The 23,715-nt window shown below is 34.0% G+C and overlaps 1 protein-coding gene across 1 annotated transcript in view; it reads right to left on the reverse strand.

Annotated features, from left to right (window-relative positions):
- MEOX2 (mesenchyme homeobox 2) overlaps window positions 1–23,715 on the reverse strand; it is a 63,848-nt gene that overhangs the window by 37,924 nt on the left and 2,209 nt on the right. The gene's annotated exons all lie outside the window — the stretch shown is intronic.

Raw genomic sequence — 23,715 nt, forward strand, 5'->3', positions numbered from 1 at the left:
TCAAGTTTAGGAGATAAGGATTAATAACTAATTTTAATGCAAAATGACTCATTCAAAAATAAAAGGTTGTATGATAAGCTACAATACTTACGCGAGGAAGACAGTGAATATATTTTCTTTTTTGTTTCAGTGACTATCTTTGCTAGGGTGACTTAAGGATGGCTTCAAGGAGAAAGTGACATCTGCAGTGAGATTTAAAGAATGCATTTCTGTAGATACAGAAAGAAGGGCTTTCCAGACAAAAAGAAAAGCAAGAACAAAGTCTTACAAACCCAAGGGTACAGAATGCCCTTGCCTTGCCTTTGGAAAGCAATACTTTTCTTGGACTGAAGGCCAGCACATGCAAAAGGCTGGAGATTTGGAGAAAAAAACTGGCAAGAGAGTGTGGGCTATAAACAACATGGAACATATTAATTTGACGATTTTAATCAGGGTAGGATTAGATAGGTGTGCCTGAAGAGCCGAAACCTGACCTTATTCTTTAGAACCTTTCCACTTAGACCTCCCCACAAGACTTTCTGAATTCAGGCACAACTGACATTTTAGATCCAATAATCCTTTCTTCTGGGGACTGTCATGTACACTGGAAGTTATTTAACAGAATCCTTGGCTCCTAACCACTAGTTGCCAATAGCATTCCACACATGAAAATAATTCGTCTCTAGATATTACCAAATGTCTCTTGGTTCAAGAACAACTGAGGCTGCCTTTGAGTTCCAACACTAAGCTTGACGCATAGTCAGTGGTCAAGGAAAGATGTTTAAATCGACCATCACACCCGCATTTAAAAAAATAAATAAATTAAGAAGGAAGAAGCATTGGGATAAACTGGGGAGAAACTCTTGTAATTATACAGTTGAAAGACTATATTCTAAACGAAGAGATTACGGAATGGGGTTATATGAAAAAGTGATTCAGAATGGAAAATCGGTAGTTTTTGGTGACAAAATACATGAATAATTCTACTATTTGTAAGTGGCTTTCTTCTTTCCTTATCCAACTTGTCATGATCTATAACTGAGATCTTAGGTTTAAGATAATAAGCATGGTTTGAGAGGGGAATATTCAAATTATTTCAATTTTCTTCTTAATTGATGAATGCATTACCATTCATTAAATGGATTTGGTTAAATGGGCACCTACATAATATATGGGGCCTGAGCTTTGAGACACTTTCTGCTTTTTGAATCAACCACACATTTTGAAAAAAGTACAGCACTTTGCCAATGAGAGGCACTCAATATGCACATTATAAATGATTGAAAGACTGAAGGAGTAGGGGAGATGAATCAATCATCTTAAAAATATGATCACCATTTCAAACTGGCATTCTTAAATGGGTTTTCCATTTATGGCTGGGCAAACACACACAGTTCCCTGTGTAACACAGAATGTATTTATTATACGCCTGGCAGTGATTAGGGCAGTGCTCTGTGTAGCCACGAAGGAAAGTCACTCTCTGAAAGATGCTAATGTCACAAAACCTAAGCCTATCATTTTGGCAGGATCAGCACCACTCTGACGACTTAAGCTAACTGACAAATGTCCGGAACCGATAATGACTGGCTGAGGTAACAGATACAGGTTCTCCCACCATCACAGTTCTATTTTATCACATGAGATAACATTATGAAATGGAAAGAGTCCAGTTAAATAGGTAAGATGAAAATAATTTCATAGTTAGAGCTATGCAAAGGTGACTATTTCATTTTTATTTTAGGCAAGGCCATCCTTCCACGTTGGAATTAAAAAGGAGAAGACCCCTGCTCCCCCACATTATAGTGTATTCTCTTTTTGCATGTTGACGAAGGGAATCTGGAACAGAAAATCAATACTGCTACTGCTATTTGCCTTCTGGATTACGTTGGAGAAAACAATAAAATAAACTCTATATAACTATAGAGCAAATCAGTTGCTCTATATTTAGCAGCTTTGAGGTCTTCAAAGAACACACCATCTTAATGCTACAAAATTTTTTCTTTAGGGAAGTATTTGGGTTTTAGTGTTTTTTTAGTTCTCCATTTTCCTAAGCTAAAAACAATTCAGTATAGTTAGGAAAAAAATCTCAAATTGACTATATTTATAATCAACAAAGAGGTGTATATATCAAATGGCTCCTACAGAATGAGGAGATTATCAGCTGTACAATATTCTAATGAGGTTTTTACTACTGGTAGAACAGAATTTTTTTTTTTTTTAAGATTTTATTTATTCACTTGACACAAAGAAAGAGAGCACAAACAGGGGGAGCAGCAGGGAGAGGGAGAAGCAGGCTCCCTGTGGAGCAGGGAGCCCATGCAGGGCTCAATCCCAGGATCCTGGGATCATGATCTGAGCCACAGGCAGATGTTAATTGACTGAGCCACCCAGGTGCCTGCAGATCAGAACTTTTGAATGAAATGGATTCAAAATAAAGGAATAAAAATAGGGCTGAGAAAATTAAACATACCTTGTAAGCTGCCAGGCAATAATATTTTTCAAGGTTAAGTAATGTATTAATCCCCTATAGGAATATGCAGACTTTTAGTTTCCATAGTCTTATAAGCCAAATTTTGATATTTTTGGCTTGGAAAAATGGAGCAATCCCCCATTCCTTCAAAAGTTTCCAATCCTTTTTAATATTCACACAGAGCAGTGACTGATATTTTTGGTAATGTATTTGTATTTCATCTTGATATTCATAAAGAATGAAGCCATTCCAAAAGATTTATGATTGCATGTAGTGCATATAAAAATTTAAAAACAGGGGTGCCTGGGTGGCTCAGTCATTAAGCATCTGCCTTCAGCTCAGGTCCTGATCCCAGGCTTCTGGGATGGAGCCCCACATTGGGCTCCTTGCTTGGTGGGAAGCCTGCTTCTCCCTCTCCCACTCCCCCTGCTTGTGTTCCCTCTTTTGCTGTGTCTCTCTCTGTCAAACAAATATATAAAATCTTAAAAAAAAAATTTTTTTAAACACATTCTATTAAATCAATGAACATTTCCCATAATTAGAAATCAATAAACTCAAAGACAATGTATTCTTCATGTTCTGGATTATCAATGTGATAGCAAAGGAAGTCCTAGAATTAAAAGTCCTCTGGACCTTTTTATCAAATAACTCAGAGATGTACATTACTCAATCCACAAATATACTAACATAGTGGTCATTCCCACGTCTGTATATAGCCAAAGATATACCTATGGACAGAAAATCAACTTTCCCATTGTAGCTCCAAATGACTAGGGCCACACAGAACATACTTTTTCACAGCCACAAACTGCATTTTGTTTAAAAGTATCAGGAATCTCTAAAAACCAAAATAATTACATATCTATTGAAGAAAAGGTGGAGAATGGAACGATTTAATTTTCAGGAAGGCAGAATGAGATAAGAACTTTCGTACTGTGGCCAAATCTGTTACTGTCAAATGAGAGAAATTTCTACAGTAACCCATATTTTAAAAATATTTTATTGAAGCATAAATGACATAACTATATTAGTTTCAGGAGTTCCACATAATGACTCGACCTTTGTATACACTACAAAATGATCATCACAATAAGTTGCTACCATCTGTAACTATACAAAGCTACACTTTTTTTCACTTGTGACGAGAACTTTCAAGATTTTTCTTAGAAACTTCCTATTTGAAATAAAGTGCTATTGAATATAGTCACCATGCTGAACATTACATTCCCAAGTAATGATGATCACTAATCAGCAGGGAGATGCAAATCAAAATCACAAAGAGATCCTACCTCATGCCTGTTGGGATAGCTATTATCAAGAAGAAAATGTAATAAAAGTTGGCAAAGTTGTGGAGAAAAGAAAACCCTTGTGCACTGCTGGAAATGTAAACTGATACAGCAATTATGGAAAAAATTATAGGGGTTCTTCATAAAAACTAAAAGTAGGAATACCATTTGATTCAGTAATTCCACTTCTGGGTATTTATCCAAAGAAAACAAAAACACTAATTCGGAACAATATGTGCACCCCCATGTTCACTGTAGCATTATTTACAAGAGCCAAGATGCGGAAACAACCTAGGTGTCTATAAAGGATTGAATGGAAGGATAAGACGTGGTACATACAGTGTACCCACATACAATGGAATACTATTCAGCCATAAAAAGGAATGAAATCTTGCCATCTGTGACAACAAGGATGGACCTTGAGGGTATTACCTGAAGTTAAATAACTCAGAGAAAAATAAATACCACATGATTTCACTTGTATCTAGAATCTAAAAAAACAAGTCAAATGAACAAACAAAACAAAATACAACTCATAGATACAAAGAATAGTTTGCTAGTTGCCAGGGGGTGGGAGCAGTGTGGGGTGGGCAAAACAAGTGAAGGTGATCAAGAGGTACAGGCTTCCAACTATAAAATAAGTAAGTCATGGGGATGCAATATACAGCATGATGACTAGAATCAATAATACTGTATTGCAAATTTGAATGTTGCTAAGAAAATAATACTGAAAATGTCTGAATGGCATAGCACTAAATTTATTTTTAAAACAACAAAAAAAGTGCTTTTGGAAGGCAGAACTATTATAAATAATTGCACAGTGCAGGAATCCTTAAAATAAGGACAGACTAGTATAAGGAAGGCAGTAAGAAGGTATAACAGCAACATTCCAGTCACTGAGCTACTAGAAAACACAAAACAACTTGCAGTTTTGGTCTCCCAAATTATACTCCCAGGCCTTTCAACATCATGTATTAGAAGGGAAGAAAAAAAAAAGAAAAAAAATACACACATACACCGAGTTAAGAAGTTTATCAAAACTTGAGATAAAGAAAATTTTTAGTTCAAATGAAAACTTTAGTTTGGGTTAGTTGTTTTTTCGATTTGTTTTTAATATTATGATTATTGAAACAAGTAATAACCACAGTTACATGTGCTCCAAGAGCTAATAACTACAAAGAAAAGACATAGGTTGAGAGGACTGGCTCTGTTGTTAAGACAAATTCCTTAATCAAAAATAAAGGATGCAGGCAAAATTTAGAAAAAAATAGCAAATTATCCCCCCTTTTAAATTTAATTTTGGGATATACATTCAGTTATTCTTTTAATGACTATTTATTTCCTTTGTATGTTCTTTGTTTTTTGGTCTTTCTAGGAGTTTTGGCATTTGTCTTCTGTTTTTACTTCTGCCCCTCATGTGAAATTATATTTCCCTAGTGAATCAATAGTTAGAATGAATGAGAATTTACTTTAAAAGAACTCTTCATTTTGGTTGAGATAAATAAAAATAAAATGTATGTCTGGAATTCAGAGATTAAAAAAGCAAGCAAACAAGGTTTGCTCCTTTACCAAATCCCTGCCTTTCTAATAAAAGTTATTTATGGATCAATGGCCATTTGATTTAAAGTAGAAGATGAAATAATCTAAAGATAAAACAACTGTAGGTCCAATTCAGTTGAGGACCGTAGACCTTCAGATTTCTAGCCTTTCCTCTTCAAATTTCCTATGTTCCCACAGTTCAGGCTTTTTACTAAGGAAGTTTCCAAGGGCCCTACAAAAGTTCATTCTTGGCTTTGTATCTGCACTTGTGCTGAATGTCAAGGTTTGAGGTTTGTTTGAATTCCTGCTCTGTGAATATCTGTTGGACTTTCGAGCAGGTGTGAAGACCCCACGGCTCCTTCTGTTGCATCTCATTTCCACTTATTAAATACTTTATCTTGGAGGATGAAGCAAAAGTGACTTTCGTGTTTCCTGGCAGTCTCTTGCTTCAAAGGACTTAATAGTGATTTGTTTATTTCAGAGGAAATGGAGACCAGTCAGTGATGACAGATTTATTAGTTAAGTGGACATCACACACACAAAAACCTTTTCTTACAGTTCAGGCTCCTTTCTAACCACACTCTAAATGTTCAAGACAATGTCATGTATTTGCCAAGTCAAACCTGCAAGATTCAATACAGTCAAATTTGTGAATTAATATGAGCTCCTCCATATACATTTCCACAATAACTCAGAAAAGAGAAAATGGGCAAAGAAAACAAATTATTATCCTAAATTAAAAGAAAAAAAGACACCCTGATGAATAGGTGACACTGAAAATCTTTTGGAAAATCACCGAAAGAATATTAAAACAAAGAGTCATGAATTACAAGGATTCAAGTAAGATGCCTGGGATTCAGAAAGAGTACTTGCAACAGAGAAAAACCCTCAAACTCAGATCATTAAATAACTGCAAGTGTAACAATATTACAGATGTAATGATAAAGTATTGGTTAATTTTCAAGAATATTTTGTAAAATTTTAGAGTAAATTTGAAAAACCAGACATCAACTCCAAAACTACCCAAGTTATTGCTTCTCAATGAATGACCAATTCTACCAGGAAATAAATGTCATACAACACATGGAGAGTGATTAACTCAACCATAACACTGCCAGTCTAGGGGCACCTGGGTGGCTCAGTGGGTTAAAGCCTCTGCCTTCAGCTCAGGTCGTGATCCCAGGTCCTGGGATCGAGCCCCACGTGGGGCTCTCTGCTCAGTGGGAAGCCTGCCTCTCTGCCTACTTGTGATCTCTGTCAAATAAATAAATAAATAAATAAATCTAAAAAAAAGGAACCAAAAACAAACAAACAAACAAAAACACTGCCAGGCTAAAAGAGTAAATTTACATGCTATTATAACTCCTGTTGTATAAAATAATCAGTTCCACAATCCTCAAAAGGAAAATTTCAATGATCTGACATCTTAATAAATAAATGGAATGAGAATTTCAAATTGTAGAACTAAGAGAAAGAAACTAAACTGGAAGTTATTAGTTCTAGCACTGCATACATTATTTTAAGGATACCACTGTCTGAGCCTCAATTTTTTCATCTTTAAGATTAAAGAAATGGTTTTGATGAATCTAGAATCCTTTCCAATTCTAACATTCTTTGAAGGTACTTGAATATGGTCTGCAGGAAAGCCCTAATAACTCTCAAGATAAAGATGGAGAGAAATGCCAAGAAGACTAAAGAAGGGAAACTAGGAAAGACTAAAAATCATTTCACTTGTTTCACAATGTACAACTATAGTCAGCCCTTGAAATATGGGATAGATAAGAATATCAGAGTTACATTGGTAAATGTATTCTGCAGAGTCTTTCATCGGCTTAATTATGCCTTGCCTTATCAAGATGACATTGATTTCATGCCCAAAATGATGCAGCATAGATACTTAACTACCTAGCAAAATCTCTTACCTTTCACTCTGATTTTATCAAATGACAACCTGGAAATAATATTTTTGAATTGCAAAGTTTAGCTGTCTATGATCAATTACTGCCCACAAACCTTGGTGCAGAAGACAAAGAAAAGCTTAAATCTTAAAAGTGAGGATACGAACAAGAATGGACCATAGATTTTCATGCATTCATAACTTCCAAAGGAAAAAGGATGAAGTGAGAGGAACTGAGGCAGGTGCCATACATTTTCTAAAATCTTCCCGGATCTCTCTGGATATTTTCATCACCTTTGCTACTTTATTGTATACTCATCATAGTGTGGCATCCAGTTGCTTCCAACTTTGCCTTCACGATCATGCTCTGGACCCTTCCAGAAACCTCCAGGTGTTCTATTCATCTATGTGTACCCACTACACAGAACCACACCCTGGCACATAGCAGGCATTTAGTGACGTAATAAGTATGAGTTTGTGAATTAGGATCCTACTGGGACACCTATGGCATTGGTGCGTGTGTCTGGGGCCAAAGGGAGGATGGGCTACAATCTGACACTCATAACCATTTATCTAATTAATTTGTCTCAGAGCTACTTATTTTTAAGGAATTCAATTTGATTTAAAATACTAATGCTCCTTCCGAGAGTTAATAGGTGATTCAAAGTCAAGTGAAATTCTACTAGAAAGTCTAAAATGAGGAGGGCTTTTTTCCCCCCAATATTAGGAAAAGCAGAGAAAATATAAGAAAATATTTATATCGGACCTGAGAAGAACACAACCTCCTCATGAAGAAAATCTCCTAATAATATTTCTGCTTGTAATTCGTGTTAAATAGCTCTTCCCACCTCAGTTCAGCACCTCTTAAGGACATAGTTAAATTATGGATCCACTTTTTTCCATCCACTTTGAATAACATATTTAAATTTCTTACTAGTTTAGTTTGGCTTTCTCACATTCTGAGTTTTCAAGGTAAAAATCATTCTGTTTGGAAGTCAACTATTTCTACTGTATACTAACACGTATTTAACCACTTAATTGCATGTAATTAACATATTTTAATTAGTGATGATTATTTTTATACTAATGCTTTGCATATGGAGACTATTTCTTCTAAGTGGTTTCTATAAAAAAAAAAAACACCAAAAAACCCCTCTCATCTCTGTTTACTGTGTCCATGAAAAAGGACACTTTTTTTTAAGTGGGAAAAACTAAGATTTATTCATCTAAAATATAAAAAGTAATTCATATAAAATAAAAAAGTAATATAGATTACCATGCCCATGTATTTATGCACCAATTTTCAAAATAAAAGCAAACATACAAATTTCACTCATTGAAAACTATTAACATGGTTTCACTACTCCTCTGCCACACTGACAATAGTACTTTATTGCAAATTACAGTTGATCAGTCCTGATTCTGTTCCAAAACACCTTAAAAACAATGAGAGCTGCCTGGACATTTGCATATACTTGTCCCAGAGGTGTAATGTGTAGACTTGTTTTTTGTGTTCTTAAGATAGCCTGTATGGTTTGGTGAGTGCTGTATGGAATCATTAACATTTTTCTACATTTTCATACTTGAATGTACTCTCTCCACTCATAAATTCTAACATGAAATATTCAGTGATATCTTTGCTTAACATGTAGTGTTAGTATTGCCTTTTCTTGTAAAAATTGCTAACAGTTCAATCATCAATTACCAATTAATCCTATTAAAAATGAATCCACTAATGACTACTCCTCCCACTTCCCACATATTAAAAACTATGCAGTTGTGGCAACTTAGTTGTGTAAAGTATGGCCCCAGCCAAACATGCCCAGATGTTTCGTAGTACAGACGTGATACTCCCTATACTCCACTCTTCATTGCATTTGTTCCTTTCTAATGCCAAAGGGAATGTTTCATCCTCATTTTTTCCTTAAAATGTTAAAAATCTCCTTGAATAGGCTCTTCCGTCAGCTACCTGACTTGAAATTCTGGAAACCACACCAGGGACTATAAAAGACCAAGTCTTCCGCGAGGCTTTAAAAGTTAACAATTCTTTGTCATTAACTGCCACTGTCTTATTCTATTAAGTTTTCATACTTTCCCCCTGGAAAATCTAGCCTAATTCCTGGCATGTTCCCCACCCTTTCCCAGAAAAATGTTCTCCTCCCTATTCCTCAAGAGGCCTAGAAGAATCTCCCTAGTTGACCTTACATTTTTGATATGCTTTGTTTGCCTTCCCTCTTCCAAAATTGTTGTTTCTTTAATATTTACATCCATTGTTATATTGTGTCTTATTTTATTTGAGTTCTGTATTTAAAACTCAACCATGTAATATCTCTGACTTTGCTTTTACGTTGGTAACTGCCAAATCCCAGGCTTATTCATTATGTTTAATTAATAATTATTTTATGATACATTTTGGCCTCCTTAAAATCGTGAATATATTTTATTTTAGTAAACAGTTGGCTAAGCAAGCAAGCAATTATCAAAAAAGTCTTTGAACAAAGTAATGCTCTTTACATTTTACTTTTAGATATGCTTCAACTCGACAGTTAAACTTTTTTTTTTTTTGACAGTTAAACTTTTAACTGCATTTAGCTTAGTGTGGTACTAAATTTGCATAATCTCTTTTTCCACTTGAGGAGATTCCCATCCTTGATGATTCTTTCAGTAGCTGAAGAGTAAGATAAGGAAGTTTGTCTTTATGTCTAAATGCCCTGTTCAGCTGAACTTTCTAACAAATGGAAATGTTCTGTATCTGTACTAGTTAATATGCAGTCACATATGGCTGCTAAGTATGTAGAATGCGCTTAGTGATACTGAGAACTGACTTTGAAATTTTATATAATTTTAATTAATTAAAACTTAAATAGCCATATGTGGTTAGTGATTACCACACTACACAGCATAGAAAAATATTATGATTATTGGTGATATAGTCACACAAATGGCCATTTTTAGTAAATCTATCATTTTTATGAGCAACCAGGTCTAACATTGCTCTCCATGTGCAGAAAAGAGTAAGATTTAGAATATAGAGTCCAAGCTTCTTAGAACTTATAAAGAACTTATAAAGTCAAGCTTCTTAGAACTTTTCAACCTAATAACAATATTCTAAGCCAGTAATTCCCAATCTCAATCCAGAATCACTTGGGACTTTTTAAAAATACCAATGTCCAGATGAAATAAGATATCTGAGATTCGTTTCAAAATTATTAAGGGTGCCTGGGTGGCTCAGTCAGTTAGGCATCTGTCTTCGGCTCAGGTCATGATCCCAGGACTCCGGAATGAAGCCCTGCATCCAGTTCCCTGCTCAGTGGGGAGTCTGCTTCTCCCTCTGCCCCTCACTCCACTCGTGTGCTCTCTCTCTCTCTCACTCTCTCTCAAATAAATAAATAAAATCTTTAAAAAGTAGTAATAATTAAAACAAGGCAAAGGAGGAGTGGGATGGTATAAATGAGACGTGTTGCCATGTGTTGATAAATACTGAACAAGTGGACAAATGAGTGTTTGTTATATGATTTTCTCTATTCTTTAAATGTTGTCATTTTCTCTTAAAATTTAAAAAATTCCAGCTCTACTCTAGATTAACTTAATCACGATCTATGAAGCAACAGTATTTTTTAAGATTGCCCCAGTCATCCCAGTGTAATGTCAGTGTTGAGTTACTGTTCTGAATAATGTAATCTTATGATTCCATGTTGATAAAAAAGATCAGAAGCAAGGAGACATTGCAAGTTATTTTTCTTTATGAAATGAAGGAATTGTTGAAACAGAATCAATAGCAGAGTCATGGATAACATAATTTTTAAAAAATCATCAAAGTGAATCACAATATGGATTAATTTGAACTCTTTTACAGAAATAAAAGCTAACTCACTCCACAGGGAGGCTTATTGCAAACCTTCCCTTCATTAGTTTATATGATATTTGACTAAGCTCAGAACTGCAAAGGAGATGAGTTATTTAACTTGCCGGCCCCTCACTATCATTGCTTTTTCCTTAAGAACCAGGCCACTTGTCAGTGTTGATCCACATTTTCTCATCGGGTAGCCCTGTTTGAATATGGTTAGCCGATCACGTTCAAAGTAGGATCCAAGGCATTGTGGATTGAATCAGCATCATTGCAACAATGTCCTCATAAAAAGGCATATGAAAATAACCCTTTTTTCTTTCCCACATCACCAACTATTTGTGCCACTACCAAACACAACAATGCAGACCAGTTAATATTCCATATTTTTTCCAACTGCCCAGTGATTTCAAGTTTAGGGCTTTCTTGGACAGACATGTTAAATAGACTTACTTGGTTGACTGTTATATGCAGAAGCTCAACAATGTATGGCATAACATCATGTAGAATCTCATGTTTCACCCAAAAATAACGGAATGAGGCATTCCTATACATTAATTAACTGGAAGCTAGGTTTAACAATCACTGGACTGCTGAAAATACAGACACTTTAACTTTTAAAATGCAGGATGTTTTTATTGATTTATGATAAAGTTTTTAATAAATGCATATTTTTTTGTCTTGATTTATTCACGAGTGGTAACTCTATACCACACACTTACAGGTATTTGATCTTAGAAAGCATCCATACAAGTCAATCAGAAACAAACAGATCATTACTTAGGCTTTATATTCACTAAACTCTCCTATGGACTGCCCAAGAATCTTCCAAATTCGCCCTACTACTGAAGGCCTGGAACCAAGAATTCCAAAAAACCCCTAATACAGATAATTCATTCGTCATTAGTGAAGCATTGTCTATGCCACAAATAGGATTTACCAAAGACTTCTGTCTACATACCTAAACTGATCCTGTATATCACACTAAAAGACAAAGAGGACACTGACTTTTCCTTAGGGAGTGCCTGCTATTCAAATTCAAGACAGGAGATGTGAAATAGAATACCAAAGAGAACCTCAAGGCAAAATTTAAGTGTTTTATTATGCAATATATAGACATTAATGTGGTAAGGGAAATGCAGTGATTAGCACAAAGCGGTAGTGACCTGAGAGGGTGTCATAAGCCAGCTTTTTTTTTTTTTTTTTTTTTTTTTTTTTTTTTAATTTTTTATTTTTTATAAACATATATTTTTATCCCCAGGGGTACAGGTAATGAAAACAATGAATATGTACTGATAAAAGCTATTGCAGGCTATGGGATCAAAATACAAAATATACCTGGCAGACAGCAAAGAGATGAATACACACACACATAAGTGCAAGTAAAACTAGTGAAATGTGAATAAGATTAGTGGATGTACCAGTATCAGTTTTCTGGTTAAGGCAGTGTCTTATTACTATGCAAGATATTACCACTGGGGGAAAAATGGGTAAAGGGTAAATGAGATCTCTATATTATTTCTTATAAAAGGCATGTGAATTTATAATTTTCTCAAAATATAAAGGTTTTTTTAAGAGGGTAGGCATAAATAAGTTTACTGAAGAAATATTGGTTAAAATAAAAGAAAAACCAATAACAACAAAACTGCCCCAGCTGATCAATAGAGGCTGTAATGAATGTGTTGGGAGACTTCAGCGGGAAGCCGCTTAATATACAGCCCGAAATTCTTACCAAAGGAAGTTAGACAGTAAATAATACGTTGCATATCATGAGGAGTTCTTAACTAATGGGAGATACAGAAAATCTTGTGGAAAACTTCTTGAATGCAGCTATGATGATATATAAATATTTAGGTCCCCCCATAAGGAGTACGAGAACACTGTCTTAAACTAACCCAAATACTGGGCATTGTGCTCCAAAGACTTAAAAAAAAAGATCACTTTGTCAGAAAAGCACTACTTTAAATATCTATGTGGTTATATATATAATACATCTGAGATTCTAAGACATATTATCATATGTTAGATCTAATTATATGTTATGTACATATGATAGTAAGCAAAATTTGGTTGCACACAAGAAACACTACAAGTTAAATCTAGTAGTCCATCTTTGATGGATATTAGCCACACCATGTGCCTTATGCATCAAAGCCTATAATTAAACATTCATACTATAAGAATGAAATAATTTCAGTTTGATGTAGAGTTCCAAGAAGTGGAGTGAGAATCAAATATTACTATATGCTGAATACAGGATTTCATTAGGGAAACACAAAAAGAGATTTAAAAAAAGAGAGAGAGATTAAAAAGGAGATTAAAAAAAAAAAAAAAGATACTCAGAAGAGAGCTGTATCAGGAGTCCAAGAAAGAAAACTAAACTAAGTGCAAGGGACATCAAAGTACAAATAGAGAAGAAAAAAAAATACAGAAGAATGTGAAATAGAATGGATTTGGGCCAAGCTGTGTAGGAAGAGGCTGCACAACTGAGTCCTGAATATAAGTCTAGTAGAAAAGGAGAAATTATCAATTGAGGTGATTAATGTGAAAGCATTCTGAATATAAATTAAAATAACTACATAAAAGAGGGATCATGTTTTATTATTTTGAAAATGGTGTTGTGTTTAGAGAAAAAAAGGAAAATAAAACTTCTTAAATGAACCAACTATATTTTTGATGCTTAATTTTGTGTTTTAAGGGTCCAGTAAAAACTCAAGATTCTGGAATCGTCTCGAAAGGTTAGTGTCAGAGTGATCCAAAGGTTGTGTGGTTCAATGATTTGGGGAGGAGCAGATGCGTCTGGTATTTAGAGATTGTGGGGAAGATGGGTGTGGGCAGGAAAGGACAAGAAACAAGAAAGATACAACTCGTTAGCCAGAGCTAAATGGCCAACCACTAATATTTCTGAGTATCTTCTACGCAAGAAGACTGCATTCAAATCAAAACTAAGATCAATACTTTTCTAAGAATGGAGATAAAGTTAATGATTTAAGGGAGAGTTGCTTGGTGTCTACTTGTAGCTATTCATTACTTTGAACACAAAAGAGCAAATACTTGTTAAGTAAAGCTCAACTTAGCAAAATTCACTTGAGTTAAATTAAAAATTTTAAAACAGAAAACAGATTCTTCAATTCACAAACGGCTATCCAAAATATGATTCTGTTATATAAATATCTATTATTTAGAGATATAATACAGCAAAGTCCATCTGCACCGTACCAAATACTGAACTTTAAAATGCTATGGTTTATTGTAGGAGGTGTTAAAGATATACAGGAAAATTGGTAATTGATAACAAGAACTATGTCATTAGAAAACCAAAGCTAAGAAAGTATAACAGTGTTTATAATCATAAAACAAGAATAAAAAGCAACTGAGGTAACTATAAAACCAGATTTAGAGAGAGGCAGTTTACACCCAAGAGAAGCACTTTGTCAAATTCCATTTTATTCACTCAAAAGCAGTAGCCAACATTTTAAATGAGGCTGAAATTTATTTTTATTGGGGAGACTAAAAACTTAAGGTTTCAAAATATTTTATGAGATTTTCCTTTTAAGGGCACTAGGCTGAAGTCAGGATATGGAAGTTCAGCTTCCACTACTTGGCTGAATGGACAGACGTTACTTAATTTCCCTGGGCACATTCTCTCATCTAGGAAATACATTCATTGAACTGGGTGATGCCTTGGGAGTCTTTTAGTGCCTTGATAATTCAGATTCTAATGATCCATTTAAATATTAAAGATCACAACTCATTAAGAAAATCGACCAATCAAGCCTACCTTGATACCAAAGAATAATGAACTAGACAATGCCATTTGCCCTTTCTTATCACTGCAGTGTAGCATGGAACATTTAATATTCTGTTCTTCTTCCTCTACCTCTCTCCCTGCTCCCTCCCAGCCCTTTCATTATCCAGCAGAGAACTAATCACTAGTGATTTGAAATTCTCTAATTTTAAGGATTTAATTGCTTTGAATCTAGGAATTTTGAAGTGTTAACTCTGGCATTTAGAATCTCAATACAGTATTTGATTCTACTACTTATTCAAAAGCAACTGCCTCAGACCATCAAATATAATAAAATTTCCCTAAAGTACTTGTCTGGAATTCCTCACACTGAACTGTGGGTGTAGGAGAGGTAATTAAACTTACCAGAGTGAAATTAGCCAGTCATCGAGGACTTGTTACTCAGGTGAGTAGTCTATAGTTCTCAAAAATGTATTAAATATAAATAAATATGCAAATAAGTAAAAATATTGCCTCTTTCTATAACAAACAAAAGTATCCAATAAAACTGTTTCTATGCATTTTATGAGGGACATAATACAGTCTTAGCTTTTAGTGGTATCTGCATATTTACCATTCCATTCCTAAAGGTCTCCAAATGAAACCACCAAAAATAACAAGGAGATATAATACATATATTCTCTCCGCAATAAACTTCATAACATGGCAGAAAAAAAATGTCATACGTATATTCTCCTAGTTAACATCTGAAAACAGAGACCTGAAATTTCACTATAACATTCAAATCCCCTTGGTTTAAGTTCCGTTCCCTTTTGACTAAATGCTCCTTTTTTCCTCTTGAAAGGAAGTGTTTGATGGAAAAGTGGCAGGAGACACCTGAGAAAGGAGGTTAGGAGATGCCCAAGCAAAAGACACTATGGAATGGGAATCTTAAGGGTGATTAAGTGAAAGAGACTTGAGTATCCTACACTACTTGGTCTCAAACTCACTCTACATTTCAGGAAAACAGCATGGGACTTAACAATTCTAGTGGCAGTGGCACATTATTTTAAATCTTCAGCAAGCTTTTAGGCAAGCAATACTTCCCACAGCAATATTAGTGGTAACATACAAATAAACAGGCAACGTAAGACGGAGATTGTTTTCAGATGGGCACGCCCATGACATAATTGCACCTACACTGGTACATGATAAAAATAACAACACTTACTGACACAGATGCTGTTCTAAGGGCTTTATGCTTATTAACTTGCTTTGATGTTTAGAAAACTAAGAAACAGGGAAGTTGATTCACAGCTAGCAAGACATTGGGTTCAGATTTATTATTAGTCTTTCTCTCCTGTAGCCAGCATTCCTTTTTGACTTCCATGGATTTAATTACCAAGACTAGTGTGGTCTCTTCACTGTCTTCTGATTATATTTGGCCAATGGGAGGTAACAAAAGGAGACTGGATGGCACGGAGATAGTTTACTGGATGCTATTTGATATCAGCTGCAATCCTCCACCTGAGATCCCCACTTTGCCAGAAGGCTTCTGTCCAGCTGCTCTTGTTAGATTCTGGATTCTTGTAATAGCTCCCTTTATTTGCCGCCTCAGGTTTAGAGGAGCTAATGTTTTCCAAATGTAGGCAGACCCTGGATGACTGACCATTTCCTATTTCTCCCCTACATACTGCTCACCCTCAAATGGTCATCATCAAACTCTATCTTCAGTTATCCCTTTGAGTGTGACAACTATTTCCTTGTCTGATAGGATGACTAATTAATAAGATAGATCCTTTAGGATTTATCAACTAATGGCTAAGCAAGCTAAACAATTACACCTACACACAGTGTTTCTGTTACTTTTTATTTTCCCAAATATCTGAGTATTCAAGAATGAATTTGGTAGAGGCCAACTTCTAAGAGCAAAGAACAGTTCTAGAAGAAAAGATGTATGTAATTCCCTGAATTCTGATGGTGAGCATCCAAAAGATGATAATCCTGGAAATGTGAGCAGCAGCAGGACCCCAGATTTGGACTCCTAACCTCTGGCTTTCCTGTCATTTCAATCTGTCTCAAAAGCTTACTTCTAGATGCTCTCTACTTTAACGCATCCAGATCTGTTTGTGTTTCAAATTTTAAAAAAATCCCAAAGTGAATGTAGCCTTGTAGTTGGGCAGATTTTAATTGTTAAAGGCAGTAAACATGCTGAGAGCTCATTTTACATTTGAAAAATATTAAATAAGGAGAGATGTCACTTAATTTCAATCTACCCAGTTAACTGTAGAGCTCTCTTTACATGGTTTTCAAAATGTGAAAGCCATTTGTTAAATTATTGGCATCCTACAAAATCAAAGCTACATTTTATCTGTTTACTTCCCACTGACTTTCTGATGACACAATTCTATTTTCCTGAACTCCATGTTTTAGCTCTCAAAATAAAATCAATTTGTGAAATTTGCTTGGTGTTCACTGTTCATTTGATAAGAGCCATTGCCCATTGTACTTTTTTTTTTTGACTCATAAGAATACACTTCAGTTTATTTTGCTAGTTTTTCAGGATGCTAAGAATGATCATCTACGAGTTTACTATGCAGTCCAGACAATATAAGAAGCCGCCTCTACAGACACTGAATACATTTCACCACTACATTTGCAAATAACTATCACTTTGCAAAAATAAGTTTTGTTTGGGTGTCATTTCTGGCAAAGTTTTAAGAGCAAAATTCCAGGCCTTTAAAATTCTACTGGCATCCACCCGCCTAAGCTGGACCCTCCTCTACGTTTCCGCAGAGCCTGAGAGAGAGATGACTTCATCTTAATCATTTTCTTGCCCATAGTCATGTAAGATAGCTGAGGGTTTTTCTTCTCTTAGAGCATTATGGGATCTCTCGAAGTGTGTGAAGAATAATGAGCGAGTGGAAGAGAAAAACAAAAGAAAACAAAAACTGCAGGGGAGTTGGCAGATTTGACTTTAATGACTATCACTGATTACCAGCCTCAGCCTGGTGGACTCTCTACACAGCTGTATATGCTTCAAACCTAATATTTTATTTTCTCACCAGAACATGTAACGTTATATTGAGGTCTCTGATGTGAATGGTCTACTTCAGATGATCTTTTATCAAGAAACTGGAAGTCTATCTATTATTGCGTATGTGTATCTGAATGTATCTTTATAGAAGAAGATTATTTTAAAGGATGCTTTAAGAATAGCTGCCATGTCCTAGATAATTTATCTCCCTCCTTGTTTTCTTCTCACCACTAACCTTTCTACTGAAACGTAGTAGGAACTGAAAACTATGAAGAATAAACTTATATTCACAATTTCAGCCAATCTAGTTTATCCAAAATTCAAGAAACATACCTGAAATTTCTTAGAAAGAAAGCTTATGAAAACAGAGAACACTTAAATACATTTGAAATATTCAAATATGAGTTGATTCTATAAAATTCTGAAGAGCAATAATTTTTAATTGAAATCTTTCAACAAAACCCTAATGTTTTTACCACTATGACTTACTATCTTGTAAACTTAAGTTATATTTACAGTAAATCCAAGGATGTAAGAACTGAGTCACCAAAATACACAAATATTTTAGAATCATTAAACTTTTAGGAGATGCTAACTTTTTAAAGAAGCATAGCAATAATATCATGTAGGTTAAAGATCTGATTTGTTCATTTTTAATATAGGATAGAGAGAACTGATTATTACTGAAAGTATTTTCCTCTCTTTCACACAAACTTTTTCCAAGAATGTATGCATATAGTACAGATTTCACCTGATGAGTCTTGTTCATGTGCACATGTAAAAGATCAAAAAAGGTATCCTAGAATATTTTCAGAATCCTACAAGAACCAGGATCACAACACACAGTACACAATTTACAGAGAGTAACATGTAAATTAAGAAGTATTATATTGCTGTGGAAAATGTAACATTATAAATGAAAGTTTCGTGAATAACTGGAGACTTTTTTACTGCATATTTAAAATTCCAAACACAGGGAAAATTAATAATTGACCCATTCAACCACATATGAATTTATACTCTTACTAGTAATCTTCTATTAATTTAGTAATAAGTATGCCAAAAGGTTTTAAATAGAAATGCTTATTCTGAAATATAAAAACTGTATCTGAAATTTACTGGTTATTTTGTATCTTAAAATACTAACACAATTTCTTATGGGCAAATAAATGCCCTACACTTTTATAATGTAAATGAAAACCATCAGAGAAAAGGACATTAGATTTAAATTAATTCTGCTTCAACATTGGTAATGGCAAATTGAAGGCTGAGACCTAAATGACCTTTACCGTTGTATGTTTTACTCCATGCGAGCAATAAAATACTCTGCAAGGTTTTCGCCAGTTGGATTTTGAACCTCACCGATGACTATGATAGAGTGTTACAAGTAACTTCTCTTGACTGTGTTCCTCCACCCCTACTTAGAGGTTTCAGTTTAATACAGCTGTTCCAACAAACAATCGTAAGAGCATCATAACAAAAATAGGAAAGTTGTTAGTGCTTCATTTTCTTTACAGAAAGAAAGACTGTCATTGATAACTAAGGCACCTTAATGACTAAAACACATAATCCAGAAAAATAAGCTGTGACAATAAAAGGTGTTTTATTTCTTAAATACATTAAAGAGGAAATACATCATACCTACCTCAATTTCTAACTTGTGGACTTTGGTCCTGGTTAGTATTTCATCCTTTTAAAGTTTTATTTTTATTTTAACCTCTAGAATCAGTCACCAGTACCATAATGCAGGAAATGTAATTTAACTGGGCACTCAAGAATTAACCCTTCTTATTTTATGATTTCAATCAAGGTGGAAAAAATGCTACTCTTGATAGTCTCACTTCATGTGCTAATATACATTCCCAGAAAATGTCTTATTATTATAAAAAACATTATAACAAAAATACAAAAAATTGAGAGAGATAAATCACCTACAACTATTAATTCAACAAATATTAAGTAAGGAATTGCTGAAAATATTTTGTCTTCTAATAATTTCCCATCCTTAGCATATATCATTTATAGATGTTTATAATCATTATAGAATGCTTAGAAAAGAGCCATGGTCTGAAATTTTATAAATAAACTACTTAAATGAAAAAGTCCTAAAAGCCAGAATATATTATTATTGTATTATATTGGTCTTTCCCATTTGAAATGAAAATCTAAAAAGTCTTCACATCTTTGTTTCTGGCTGCCATTTTTAATATAGTTAATAAAATTGCCCAGTATATATATATATATATATATATATATATATATGTGTGTGTGTGTATCTTAACTATAGCAAATGAATAAAATTGGCACCAATACCAGGCCACGTATATGAAATAGATTTATATGTGGTGAATTTTTACATTATTCAGCTATTAGTTCATCCACAAATTATTTCTCAAATGAAAAAAAGTTAATTTTTCTATTAAATATGGAATTAGTTTCCCAAATATCTCTGAATCTGATGAAAAAGTTTATCCACATTTGTGATTTCATTTTTGTTTAAAATTAACTTATTAGAGGTCTTATAATAAACACTATGTTATTATAAATACCAATGTTGTGATGAAGGATCGATGTTTTCACATCGCACAGAGGAAAAACAGGGTAATACTTAAAACGTTTTTTTCAGTTTATTAGTAGAGATCAGCTTATGGGGTGTCAACATAATGGTTTCCATTGATAGCTACTATAAAGTAAGCTTAAAATTTTAAATATTCATTACGGGGTTTTCCACCAAAATGAAAGTTTTAGCCGAGCCATGCCTTGTATTTAATGCTTTTCCTTTCCAGAGGAACTATAAATAAAGACATTTACAAAGATCTTAAAAACTAATTCTGTTTTTATTTGCATTCTTCCTTCCATTCATTGCTAACTTTCAACAATAAAGCGCCTTAATTCTAAAAAGACTGCTGCTCTTGACTTTTTTGAGTGTAATCATTTGAAAACACTCATGTAGGTCAATGGTACTTAGAATTTTTTTTTATGTCAGGTCACCATTTAAAAATGTTCACACCTAAAATTGATCTACCACTCCAAGAAAAAGACTTAACTGTCATTTTTTTTATTCCATAGATTTGAGATATTTAATTTGTTCAGTAGTCCTCTATAATTATCAAGATCCAGTACTCTTTTTTTAAATTCTAAAGCAAATGCTGAAAAGTCCTAATCCAGTAACACAGAGATGAATAATAAAGTATTTTTTCCTTTCAGAAAACATGATTGAAATACCTAGAAAAAATTACAATGTAATATTAGAGTTACAGTGGAGAAGAAATTCCTCTGTATTTAAGTTCCAGCTTATTATGGTAATACTTGTTTGTCATTCTGCATAGCCAAGCATATAGACAAATATAATTGACAACAAGTATTTTATGATATTGTAGCTATAAATATTTGTAATTTTACAAGAATCTAATATTATTCAAAACCTTGTAAAATCCACATGTAAGTGTACACTTACATTCATTAAACTAATTTGAATAAGAAATATTCACATGTTTATACTGTATTTTACCTGCATAAAAACTAAAGTTAGAGTGACTAATCTGTTTTGGTTATTTTAACTAAATCTGGACAGTTTACACCTATTACTACTTTGCTTGAAGAACAATCACATGTAAGTGAAGCCAAGTAATTCACACTATTTACAGACATTTTTTTCAGAATCACCTGCTTTGTATAGATTGTTTTAAGTGCAGTTGTAAAGTTTTGATTTTTAAGAGTTCCTTTGAAGATGTCGCAGATGTTGGCTTTGCTAATAATGCTGGAAAGCATAGCAGGTTCAAAGTTCCAAAAATGTTTAACACGTATAAAAATAACAGTGTGCTTTTCCATTAAACTTGGCTATTTTCAATTGTCAATAAACTATAATGGAAGCCCAAAGTCCATAAATATTTGTTTCTAGACCCTTAGGCTTCTTGATTTGCATATGTGTGTGTTTGGGAGGAGAAATACATGTAAAGGCATACTAGAAAATGTTACACATTGTAGCTTTAGCATCATTACCATGGATAAAAATTTGGGACATTTTTCAATATTTTCTGTTGCTTAAAATTCTTTGAATTTCACAGGGCCATGCACACGTACACATACACAGATAATCTGAGTAGTATATTTAACGATAAAGAATTCTGGTTCTGACTTTATCTGGGATTTATGTATTATATTTACTTTCAATCATAAGTACATAGTAATTATAAACTTCCTAACAAAATATAAGTAAACTCTACTAAGCATGATATGACTTCCGTCAAATACAATTTTAAACTTTTGAGAGTTCAGAAATTAATGTAATTTTTTGGAAATATTGAAATATTAAAACAGTGCAGTAAGCAAGGAGAGATTCATGTGTTAATAATATGCCAGAATTATATGCTTTTCTACATTGCTTTAGTTCCCGCTAGATCAGGTTGCCCTTATAATACTATGAAATGAAGTAAGTGTAAACATAAGTATGGAAGACCAACTGAAACATCACAAGAGAAAGATATCTTGAATCTAAATCTATGTAAAGATCTAACAATATTAACTCAAATAGTGAGATTGCCAAATTATATTTAAGAGTACACATATATTTAACCGGAACCCATTGTGATATTTCCTTTTAGTTAGTCAAAAAGTTCTTTCAAAATATCCCATCATGAATAGAAAACACTCAATCTAACTCCCCAGTGATTCTATCCTTGGTGATGGCTAATTGTATTTCCCACTCAAGATCTAATGGATTAAGACTATATGTAGCTGATGTCCCAGTATTCTAATTAGTTTCATCATGTAAATATAAACTTACTTTGTTTTATGGTTATTTCCCACCAAACGATAGTACTATTAGAATAACCAGTTTCCTTAAGAAACTTGCTATCAAAATAATTTAAGGGAAGCAGTTCTTGGATCCCACTTTTTTTGTTTCCCCTGAACCAAAATAATATGTGCCTATATGAAAATTCAGTTTACCCTAAGAAGCTTAGGGACACTGATTCCGTTCAGAAGCAAAAAAAATAGTCCATCACAGGTTTTTCACTGCAAAAAGTAAAATGAACAGTAAGAGCCTCTGTTGATTGCAAAAATGGACTGACCAACCTGAACTGGGATCTGCTTCCATAAAAGTTACATTGATATCAAATGCTGAGCTCAGGAAATGAAAATTGTATTTTTAAAAGTGATTTTTTTTTTAAAGAAATTAAGATGGAAAACTTTTGGCTACGGTTAACCTTTCAACTCTGTCTTAAGAGAGTTTCATGTATGGTTAGTAAAAACCATTAAAAATGAATGATACTGCTGGTAACTTCATTAGATATTAACTAATTTGTGATGGAGCATTAAAAGTTCACCCCTGACCTTGGAAAGTAAAAGTAGATTTTAAATTTGTGATAGAGGAATCCATCTCATACTAACGCAAAGGAACAACTGATACAATTGCTGCAAAGGTACATGAAATCAGTGAAGCTCAATCATTGCCATTTATGTGGGCTCTTACCTAAAGCATTGTGAACAACAAACATTTTTCAATCCTTCACATCAATCTCTGTAGTTACCTTCTAGGACTGTTAAACCAATTCCGCAAAGGAAGAAAAATACGTAAATACTGTATTGTAAAAATGACACTTTCCTAAAAGACGGAACGCAGGATACGCTATAGCTACAGAAAACAAACGCACAACTCTCTTAATTGTAAAGTTTCTTTTAACAATGTCATGATGATACAGATTGTTTAGGGCTTTAAGGAGCTCCCCGAAAAACTAGTTTCTCGGGATTGCTACAGTTTACTTGGCACTCTGGGCTCTCAAGCATCTGCGTTTGGTAAAGTTCGCTTTTGCGTGGCTACTCAAGTTATCCCCACGAAGATCAGCGCCTCCTGCGTGCACCCTCGCATACCAGCCTCTAGCACGTAGAGAACCAGCACTACGCCGGCTGCTGCTTGTTTCCAAATATTGCCT

Source organism: Mustela lutreola, chromosome 4 (assembly GCF_030435805.1).
Source record: "Mustela lutreola isolate mMusLut2 chromosome 4, mMusLut2.pri, whole genome shotgun sequence".
Classification (NCBI taxonomy): domain Eukaryota; kingdom Metazoa; phylum Chordata; class Mammalia; order Carnivora; family Mustelidae; genus Mustela; species Mustela lutreola.